This window comes from Bactrocera oleae, chromosome 4 (genome assembly GCF_042242935.1).
Source record: "Bactrocera oleae isolate idBacOlea1 chromosome 4, idBacOlea1, whole genome shotgun sequence".
Lineage (NCBI taxonomy): Eukaryota > Metazoa > Arthropoda > Insecta > Diptera > Tephritidae > Bactrocera > Bactrocera oleae.
In genome coordinates, this window is record NC_091538.1 from 45,256,151 (window position 1) to 45,268,310 (window position 12,160).

Genomic DNA, 12,160 nt, shown 5'->3' on the forward strand with positions numbered 1-12,160 from the left:
TAATTAGAATCAAATATTGTTTTTCTCTCAGGGCAGGGTGGAAGCCATTTCATAAAATAATACCATACTATTTATGTAGTAATGGACTGACCATTAGTGCTTGCTTGAATAAATAAAATGTACTCCACCTTCAACTTTTAGAAATGAGAGTACTTATTCAAGTCAGGACCGCACGGAAATGGTGAGAAGTATAAATTTCCTCTTATTATTAAATTGTCAAGCGTCAATATATTCTCGTATTGTAATTCACGTAACTTTTTACGAAATTATTTCCATTTCTGTATTCTGATATCACGCTAAGCACCTGAACACAAGTTCAAGTTGAGAAATTAATGAAATTTATAGGAAACACAATGATTTCGAATCTCCAACCGCACAGGATGGTATTTTCATTATATTGTCTGAAATTGTTTTCTTGCGTAGTTACTAAAAAGCGGAGCTTTAAGTACCATCGAACACGCGGCGATTTAGAACGTGCACCAATCCTTATACAACGACTGTTTGGGTGAAAGATTCTCCGTTAATTGAAACCGACTTTTTATCACACCATTTTATACCTATAAGAATTGTGATCTCAAAATTGGCACTTGGAAAGAGCTCACTGCACATAGCTTACAACGGTCCTTGTAACGGACATATTTTGGCAAAAATTTTAATATTAACTAGATTTTCCAAATGCAAGAAATCAGAAGGTTGAAAGGTGGTGAACTGAAAATATTACCTTTTTGCAAAAAGTTCAGGGACTATATTAAAAGAAAAATCACTTGTTTTTCACTGTCACGATAAAGCTTTATGTTAAAAGATCTAGATAAAATACTTTTTGTTATTAAAACAATCAAATTGCATTACAGTCAAGATTCACAATCCATGTCATCCTTTGAAAAATTAAACTTACCTTTTGTATTTGCCCCAAATTTTGCTCTTTGCTAAAGCTTGTTAGAATGTACTTGCGATACATAAGAAAAATATGCTGCTGAAGACTTATGGATTTTTACAGATGGTTACACTAAAGCCATAATACTTTTCACAAATACAAAAGATTTCTTACAAGAACTCGATTTCGATCGTCCTTTTTGTATGGCAGCTATATGCTATAGTCCGGTATCGGTTCCAAAAATGAGCAGCTTATTGAGCTTAAAAGGTCATGTGTAAAATTTCAGATCGATACCTCAACAGCTGAGGGACAAGTTCGCGTATATATGGACAGACGAACAGATAGTCACGGCTAAATTAACCCAGCTTGTCATGCTGCTCCTTTATTTAGATATTTTATAGGGCCTCCGACGTTTCCTTCTGGGTGTTACAAACTTCGTGGCAAACTTAATAACAAATAGACACAAACATACGTAATTTGTGCTCTATCCCAAAAAAGTTGCATAAATTATGTGTCTATCACTGTATTTCGTTGGCTTCTCATATATCCAACGAACTTATCAACATTTTCCCATTTTAAAGTTTTCTTGCTTTCCCACCTTTTCTTTTATTATATTTTTGTAATTCTCATTTTATTTTGCCATATTTTTTGCAGACTTTTATTTTGTTGATTGTATCTGCCAAAATGAAATTTTCTCCGGTCTTTACATGTAAACCGTATTAATGTTTTTGCTTAAGAAAACTGGATTGTCATCGACGTATCACGTTGCCTCCCACATGACAGCCCTTTGCTTTTGCTTGCACACCAGCAAATCCTTTTTCGACATTTGTGCGTGTTTAAAGGTTTTTAAATATAGATATTTATACTTTTCTACATCGTTCGTTAACATGTGAGTGTTAACTGTTTTTGAATGTACAATGCACGCATTTATTCAAATACACTAGGGTGTCCGTTATTTCTGTAGTTGTTTGTGCTTTTGTACACACCCTCTGAAGTTTCAGTTTTTATCCTAAAAATAAGGAGCTCTTTATATTTTGCATTAACCTTGAAGAAATTATATTCTAGAACAAAATTTTCCGCTCTACAAAACAGGTCTGGACAATTATTTTCATAAGAACATTCTTTCAAGAGCTATACGCAGTATATAATATATCATATGTCCTGAGAATGCATACAAGTGATTTATATATTCTGTTTTACTCATACGACATGGTGTACTATATGAATACACTACACTTGAATCTTAAGTTTAACTGCGTATAACCTTTAAAGTAATGTTTGTATGAAAAAGATCACTCTGACCTTTTTTATAGAGCGGAAATTTTGGTATTGGAATATCACTTTTTCAAAGTAGTATACTTATTTGCTTTAAAGATCAAAGCTTTGTTGCAAAGGATCAAACAAGTCTATATAAAAGTAAAGTGATTTAGGTAAGGTTTAAATTGAAAATAAAAATCATATTTACGTAGAATCCTTTTCCTAGGGCAAAAATTGAAACTTTAATTGTAAAAGCGGACACCCTAATAAATATACATATATGTGAATACGTTATTTTGTATCTATATTTTATAGAATTTCAATAGATACATATTTTGTTCGTTATGATATAACTTTTCAATGGCTTTGTGATTATTATTTGTTGAGTTTGATTTACCTTCTCTGATGTCTCTATTTACTGCAGCTCTAGCTTTTGTGAATGGTCCTTTGATTCACAGCTGTAAAATAAAGTTAAAGTCTTCTTTAAGCTTTCAATCGCAACCCTAAGTTAATTTATTAATGACAGTTACAATAGTTTTGAATTTAGAACTTTTATATTTTTATATATTAAGAAAGTTTTTGCCACACAACGTGTGTATATAACTTCAATACATTAAAAGGATTAATACCAAAAAATGGAATCATTATAAACTGTTTACGGATAGTATTAAATAAAATATATAGGTGAGAGGCCAGCATTCTAAATATTGTGAAACTCCATTTTTATTATCTCTTGTAGACGTTGACATAGACTAATCTATTATAAAATATTAACTGGCCGAGGACTATTCAGTGGGACAAATCATGACGGAGGGAGTTTCTAACAACATGGTTTTTTCTTTCTAACCACCAAGTGCATCTCAAAAAATATATATAATTAGGTAACTGTTTAATATCTCTAATAACATTATGCCCATAAAATACGCATCCAACGTTAACTTTGAACATATGTTTAGCGTCGAACCAATGAAGAAAATACCCTGACCTAGCCGTTGCTTTTTTCATGCACAATATACAATATTATGTAGCAACTCCATTTTACTTCGCTTATGATAGCCAATAACTTCGTCGTTTTTTGATATGTCGAAGAGATCGATTCAGCGATTTAGTATAAGCAAAATTGACAGCCTTAAACAAAAATATGTACAAAGTTGAAGAGTCACTTCGTATATAACTTCGAATGCTACCAATACTGTTTATACGGCTTAAGAAGACAACGATTTAATAATTTCATTGATTTTAGTCAGTTTTATACTACGCTTACACCTTTGCTTTCTATTGCTGAGTTTTTTAGCTCTGTCCATATTTCATGAACATAACAGAGTTTCACAACATTAACATAAATTTGTATTGGGTTTCATGATCACTTTCATATTTCAGTAATGTCCCCAGTCAGCAGGTTGAGTAAGTGGTTCCTCCCTTTAGAGAATTAACCGCAAATCCATTGGCATACACATTTTTGAGTTCTGAAAGCTGAATTAAGTCCGAAATTCAATGAAGGAAAATGTGCTGTGAAACTATGAAATGGCTGCAACGGTTCAAAAAACTCGGTAAAAATAAATTTTGGTGCAGTCGAACAGTAGATACACACAATCTGATATTATTAAATGAATATGAAATAAGTCAAGTGGTTATAAAAATGTTACCAAAAAATAGAACATTCATCAGTGAACGAGTTTCAGAACCATCTGCTATCTAATGATGGATTTTTCATCCACTTTAAGCAATATATGACGATATGATACACTATTAAGGCGAAAATCGGGCTGAAACTCTTAACATTTGACATATGAAAACCAAGCTAAGCTGAAGTTCCATTTTTAATGTTATAATTATTGAATTCACTAAGATTTATTGTCAATATACTGAAGATATATCTACTCTCTTCAACTTTTAGAATTATTTACGTAAAAATCACCAAAAATCCACAAAATATGACAAAAGTTTCTGACTTTTTACAAGCGATCTTAAAATATATACTATACCTATACTTGTATAAGCAAGTATAAACACTTCATATAACACAGACATTTTCTTACAATATTCAGACTTTTTTGCTTTTACGACCAAACTTGAGCTTTATGCATGCTGACAAGTTCATATAACGAAAGATAACTGAAATTTTTACTTTTAGTAGATACATACGAAACGAGCATCATCGTCAAAGTATGTGAAATATATTTATTTTGGCATGCATGAAGTAGAATATGTACTTTAAGTGTGTTTGCCAGCGTCGCTGTAATGGCTGCGTGTAACTTGTTTATATATTCACAGCCATCAACACCAATGAGGCTGTTGTGCATGTGACAAGAGTTGAATATAAAGCACATACGCGCAGCAGCGTCAAAAATACACAAACAACTACAATAAAACATATAATAAGTAAAATATAACGAAAAATATTACTCATACGCCGGGGAGCACCAAACTCATATCGACGACAACGGTCATGCTTTTACTTGGGAGGGCAGAGCGAATATTTACGAAAACGTCAATGAAGAGCAACAACAAAACCGCTAATGTGACAGTGAACAACGAGCCAGACGCAATGACAGGCGCAGCGGAAGAGCTTTTGTTGATTTAAAAAATGAAAGGAGCTGAAATGAAATAAAGTAAAAAGCCACAAACATGACCTCGTTAAATGTCTGACAAGAGCTGGCACATGTGCGCCGCGAATGCGCCTATGCATGCGTGTAAGTATATTATTGCATGAACTCATTTGTGCATGTGCGTGTGCGCATAAGCGACCGCTGTCATTAGGGGCGCTGATGGTTAAATGACATTCAGTCATTCATTCAGTCAGGCAAGCAGTCAAAAATACTCACACAAAAGCTCACAACGATGCACTAACCAAACAATCAGTTCGTCAGACTGTCAGTCAGTCAAGAGTGGAGTATTTACATGCTTCTCAACTGTCAAATTTAGCAAATTTAAATTAATTCTGGTAGTCAGCGTCCACGCACTTACTCACGTGCTTGTAACGATAACGAGATACAAGTAAATATATGTTTACTATATTAACACATATCTGCTGACGTATCATCTACCTTCAGCGAGCGATTTTGAAATAATCGAGTAAAAGACATCTCGTTTATACACTCCTGCAACATGCTGCTACAGAGTATAACAGTACTGTTCACCTAACGGTTGTTTGTATCACCTAAAAGTAATCGAGTTAGATATAGGGTTATATATATAAATGATCAGTATAAAAAGGCCAGCTGAAATCCGGGTGACTGTCTGTCCGTCCGTCTGTCTTTGCAAACTTGTACTTGATTAAAAATTAAGATATCTTAATGAAACTTGGTACACGTGTTGATTGGCAAAAAAGTAAGCACGACTTTGTAAATAGGCATAATCGGACCGATGCCACGCCTACAAAGCGCCATTATTTAAAAACATATAAAATGCCATCACTAAGCACTAAATCAAGATATAAAATTGTAATTTGGTACAGAAGATTGCAGTAGCAAGGAGGTTTGGTTACTCCCGAACTTAGCCCATTCTTACTTGTTAAAGCATGAATATGATTTTGATGGAAACATTTTTGCATTTGAGCGGAAATTAACGAGAAATAGAGTTTAGGCATTTGAATGGTTCAGGCTATTGAAGATTGGATCCACTTTGCCGGAATATTTTTTTTAAATAGGCTATTCACCGAAGTTGACTCCTATACACCGATTACTAAAAACGGTAATATAGGAGATTGCACGCTTTTTAAAACTGGTTTAATCTTATATACTGGCATGTGTGAGTAATAGATATACTTACTTGCCGAAATAGAAAGTGCTGTAAACAGCAGCATTCAGACAATATCAGAGATCTCTTGCGCCCTTCTCGCATTATTGCATCAATATGAAGCACGTGAGCATTTTTTTAAAGGTCATTAAACTCATCTATTGACGATTAAAAGTTGACTTCGGATTTAAAATTTAATATTCACCGCCAGCAGATCAAAGGGCGATTATATTATATTATTGTACATACATAGATATTCAAAGCTATCAAAAAGGGATCAGAAGCAAAATATTTGCAAAAACACCTCCAGCAAACAGTGAACGAGTACGATGCATTAATATCAAAATTTTGCTGTGCAGAGCTAGCAAATATGAGACTCTCATTTGCAGCTTGAAATTTTAAAGGTAGGTAGCCACATTAAATTTAATGGCCTGCAGCGAGTAAAAAGTCATTACAACATAAACAATTTTTCGATTTAAGGATAAATTAATAAGGAAGCCATTAAGGAAAATACAGGTGGGTGTTGCCTCGTGGTATTGCTATTTTGTCCACTTAAAAATAATTAAACTTTATATCATTAGGTGAAACATTTGCAAACGAAGTTTAGTCTTCTTCACTTGCGTAATGAGGAAATTATAACGGTAGATAGGAATTTTGGTTTTTGTAAGGTCGAAGGAGAAAGTGACTTATGTATCCAAGTGATGTATAAGTTGTTTAAATATTTGCACCTAAAGATACTTATTATTTTAAAGACAAGTTCAATTCATTGTTTTGTTTTTAATTATGGCTCATACAAACATTAATTTGTAGTTAGATGAATGGCAAAGAAAGTAAATGGAACTGACTAGAGAAATGATCCTGGAAAGTATAGGCTTGGAGGCATGATACGGATGGCGTTCATTCCGAAGGCCGGAAAAAACTCTCATGCCAAGAATTTTAGGTCTATTAGCCTCTCCTCGTTTTTGTTAAAGATGCTGAAGAGGCTTATGGACCTACACATCAGGGACGGTATACCGCGAGACATGATATTAAGGGTTCAGCATGACTGCAGCTAAGGCAGATCGGTAAAAACTGCTTTACACGCCGTCGCGACATGACTGGAGGGCGCCCTCATAAATAAGGAATATGCGGTGGGAACATTTCTCGAAATTGAGGGAACATTCAATAATATGCGGCCGAAAGGGGTCATTAATACTCTAGGGAGGTTTAAGTTCGAATCGAGCCTCAAACATCTCATATATTCTCTTCTCTGTGCCAGAACTGTCAGGGCGATGTGGGGCAGAAAAGGTCAATAGAGGCACCACAGTGCGTGGTATTCTGTCGGGTGATAGCCTATGCAGATGATGTTGCTCCTAGATACCGTCTATGAGCTAACACAATAGTACCCCAATGTGATAGCTAGCTGGGCGGAAAGAAGCGCCCTAGCTGTCAATCAAATCAAACTGAACAGGCTTTATTTACAAGGAGGTATAAAATCCCGAATTAATCCCTTTCCTCATTTTGCTATCATGGAAGCCCAATGTTGAGGAGCGGGTTAGGCAGGCATTGGTTGCCTTATAGTGCTATAGAGGAGTTGTTGAGAAGCGGTGGGAGCTCTCGCCAAGAGCTGTGCCCGTCGACATAGCCGACAAATGCATTGCAGCAAAGTTTGCTATCAGACTCCGGGAAGCCGGACACATTAAGGTTCCTAGAGAGGAACATACCGATATCCTCTCGTACTTCGATTGCATCCGGTGTCGCTGGAGAAAAGCCGCTGCGTGTTTTTTGCACGAAAAGGTCGCAGTTTAAGGGGAAGGTTAGAGGGGTGTGTTCTGTCGGGAGCTCTGAGTCAACTTTTGTGGCAGCTATTAAGATGGCAGTAGATGTACTTCAACGAAGTGCTTCTTCTTTTAGGAAGGTATACATCCACTCCGATAGCAGAGTTGCAATACAGGCATTGAGCTCACTGACAGTGATAGCGGAATCGTCCGAAACTGTGAAGTCGATGAGCTTGCAAGAAAGGGCACCCTTACCCAAATCCCATTAGGATGGGAACGAGCAGGTGTTCCCCTGTCGTTGCGCATTCGGGCGCTGGATTAATGAGCTTCGCGCGAGCTCAAAAGCGTTCTTCAGCAACCAGCACTTGTGGGGTTGCGAAAACCTTCTGGCCTAGAGTGTAACTCAAAAGGTACATGGAAATACTAGCTTTTAGCATTGTTCACATGACCGCAATGATAGGTGTCCTAACTGGACACTGTCCCATTGGCACTCGCACGGTGAGGCTAAAGATTTTGGAGAACGCAACTTGTCAAACTTGCAGGAAGGAAGATCCTTTACTGTCCAGCTTTTGCCAGATTAAGATTGACGCATCTTGGTTTCCATATTTTCTACGAACCCCGAACTGACAGAAGTAGATATTAGCCAGCTCAATAAAGTTGTGGCTCCAGGCGCTCTGTAGATAATAACACATACTTCTAGAAATATCGCTAATCGGCTAACTTGAATTTATTTACTAAATTTCATTAATAAACCGCTATGGCTATATTAAGAAAAACTTGTTTAAATGATTCGAATAGTTTTTGTATTGTTTGCGGTGACTATATGACTTAGGTTGCACCGAAGCTACAATGCCCTGCACAATTGTTCACAACAATTGTTTAGTTTTTATGATAGCTACAAGCTATTGTGATACGATCTGAACAAATTCTTCGGAGATTGTATGGCAATTGTATGCTATTGTGGTTCGATATCGACGGTTCTGACAAATGAGCAGCTTCTTGGGGAGAAAAGAACGTGTAAGAAAATTCAGATCGATATCTCAAAAACTGAATGGCAAAATCGACTCAGTTCGTCACGCTGGTCATTTAGATATATATTTTATAAGGTCTCCGACGTTTCCTTCTAGGTGTTGCACACATGTTGGAAAATTTTATATACCCTGTTGAGAGACTACTTTGGGAAGACATTACAAGTATTTAGTAAGTAAGTAATGTTATATGGAAGATAGGTTTAGCATTAAACCAATTTCATCTATTTTTGGCATTACTACATATTATTAACAAAAACAGATGCTGAGATAATCTGATTTTCATTGAAGTACCTCACATACCATCATGAACATACATATAATATGTAAGGTTAACCTGATGTTTGAAAATCCTGATATTAGTTGTATGTGGACTAGGGTAAGTTCTCATCTGATCTTATTCATTTTAGGCGCAAATATGCAGCGTCATTAGAAAAATATGTTTAGTTCATTTTATTTATATAACTCACATATTGGCCGATTTATGCGCCATAAAGTCAGACGAAAGTCGAAAATCTTTCTATTAGTTATATAGGGGCTAAGGGAAGTATTGATACGATTCAACCCATTTTACACATCTCGACATACTATTATAAGGAGAGAATTCTCTCTGAATTTCAATTAAATATCTCTTGCATTCATCAATATTTTCGGTAAAAAGGCAGCAATAGGCGCTGGGTTTCACATCTTCGGTAACTGGGGGCTTGAATAGTTTTGGTCCGATTTTGACAATTTTTTGACTTGAGGTCGAAAACATTAGGAAATATATCTTAAATGGTTTGGGAGATATATACATAAAACCTATTAAGGGGCGGGGCCACGCCAACGTTTTAAAGGTTTACACACAGCACGTGCCCCTCGTTACTGCAATTTACGCCCATCTACGAATTCATGCTTTCGATTTGACCAGGGTACTCATGTACAAAATTTCATGACGATATTTAAAATTTTACTCAAATTACAGACGGACGAGCTTATGGACAGACAGATATCCGAATTTCAACTCGCCTCTTCATTCTGATCATTTATATTTATAAACCTTTAACTATTTCGATTAGTTTTAGGAAATTAGGTTAGGTGCACAAAGTTATTATACTCTGTAGCAACATGTTGCAAGAGTATAAAAACAAAAAAACAAAAATTATTTCCATAAACCGAATTAGAAATTAACAAAAAATACCAAATTGAAAAAAGTTCATCCCAAACATTTAGTAAAGTAATAAATTTTTTTCTGAATTAACGTAGTTTCGCATTTGCGTACTTCGTGTTCTAGCGCTCGCACTGAGCCATCATCTTCAATACTCTAGAGAAAACTTACAATTCCATACGATTTATATTTTACAAATATTTACTAAAAATAAAAAATGCCCAAAATCGGAATTAAAAATTAATCCCTACATGCTTACATAACGGTTGTTTGCAACAACAGGTATTTATGGATATAAATATACCAACTGAGCAAAATTAACTCACTTAACTAATTTCAGTACCTTAAGTCAGTTTTCAACAATGTTGACAAAAACCTTCTTTTTCATATGTATGCAATTTTAACAAGATTATTGATTAAAATTTAGTCTGGCAACTTTTTTTATGAAATACATTAATATTTAACTTTGCTAAGAATTTTGCAAATGTAATTATCGCTATGAAATCCTAAAAATCGTTTGAAAAGTGTATGTGGGAGCCTTCATTATCAAGAACTAAAGCTTAAAATCTCTTTCCCGCAGTAGAGTATGGTGATAAAGGAGATGTGTTCTGGTGTAATGTTGGTTAAATCGAACTGATTGAAAGAAAAACGAAACAGTTCGAATTTTAAAATTTATGAGCGCAACAAATGGATCAAGGAGGAGTGAACTTTATTACCCACATAATAACGACCCTAAATATATGTATATTACATGCGTACAAACATTGTTGCTTCTAAAACACCATGGTTACTCACAAGCTACAGAATTTTATTTCGCAGTTCGGTTTTATTATGGTAAATGGAATGAGCGCCGACCTTAGTTGTACAAACCTCTTGCTTCGAAACGAAAGATATTGTTTTGTTTTATTTATAGACTAAAAACAGATTTTATTTCTTTTTTATACATTTTACGCAAACAAATAAATATCTTAATAAACTGAAGCAATTTGAAACACTTTTATTGATTTGCTATAGTTTCCTCAAAATTTGTGGTAACTACGACGTTATAAAGCGATGGTTTAAAGTATTAACGTTTGTATATAAAATTTATTGACGGTTATAATATGTTTTGCAGTAAAAAGAGAATAACAACCTTTTCCGGAACAGGTTGGTTGCTATTTGCTGAGTGTGAACACAGATACTCTGACCTCTTAAAATTTGCAATCAATTTTTTGTCACTATATTTTATTATTTATATATTAAGGAGCGTTTCCGGATTAAAGATTTCTATCATTTGTGTCAAATTTACGATATTTTTCAATGAAAATTATACCTTTACCAACTATTTTATCTTAAAACTAATTCTCAAATCTTTAATGGTATATTTTTCAGACAATTCACCTTCTTTAAGATAATATAAAAAGAAAGGTAAAAAATTTTCACGATCTTTAACTATCAGTACTCGCTTCAGCAACAAACATCATCAGCTGAAGACATAAATTCTGCCTTAATTATACTGTCTAAGTTTCTCGGAATTCACTTTCCTAACTACCGACCTGCATACTATATACTTATACGTGTATGAGCATGTCAGAATACTCGCTTTCACTACTTATTTCACAAATGTCACAGATTAAGTTGCTGCAATCGGAGCATATCTCTTAAACTTGTGCAACTTTGCATGCCAGCATTATGTGAAATAAATTCCGTAAGTTTATTTTCCGACTGCGCAAGTTGCCGGCTGTTCCTTTTGCATGCGAGTTCTGAAAATGTCTGTTTAATTGCTGCAAGCATATTTTTACGCAAGCAAACGAGCAAGTAGGTTATATGCTTTTGCGCTATTTATGCGCTTGTTGGATGCATGCTGCAACTTCATAAAAGTGTCTGAACAAAAACGCAAGACTACAAACACAGTGACGGCATCAGCGAAAGTAGCAAGTAGCAGCACATATGGCCACCAGCAACATATCAGCATAAATACATATATACTTGCATATGTGTGTGTGTGTTGTGCCGTTTCTGTTGTTTCCACCACAACGCACTATTGTCTGTAAAATAGTTTGTTTACTAAACAAGCGCTAGTTTGCACTTGGCGTACGAGTATGCAAATTGCCAAAACAAGTAGTTTGTGGTGGAGGAGTACTCATACGCCATGGCATACATGAACGGCGTTGCCAAACAATGAACCGAATAATAACACCACGCATCGCTGACACTATTCCCGCTTTAAAAGCAGTTGAGCAGGCAAAACGGTATTGTGCGAGTGCCTCGGTGTGTATATGTGCGTTTTGCTGGAATGTGTGTATTTTATGGCATACTAATGACTCGGCAACAACAGCGCCAACAGTGTCAAGCACGTCATCAGCCGCATGTCAGACGC

General features: G+C 35.3%; 1 protein-coding gene across 3 annotated transcripts in view; it reads right to left on the reverse strand.

The window, feature by feature from the left end:
* Positions 1 to 12,160, reverse strand: part of dpr12 (defective proboscis extension response 12) — a 237,419-nt gene that overhangs the window by 219,123 nt on the left and 6,136 nt on the right. For 2 of the 3 annotated variants that reach the window (XM_036362709.2, XM_036362706.2), the window contains exon 2: positions 2,529 to 2,589. The exons of the other annotated variant lie outside the window; for it this stretch is intronic. The gene's annotated coding sequence lies outside the window, so the exon portion shown is untranslated. The remainder of the gene's footprint in view (positions 1 to 2,528; positions 2,590 to 12,160) is intronic. 3 annotated transcript variants of the gene reach the window in all.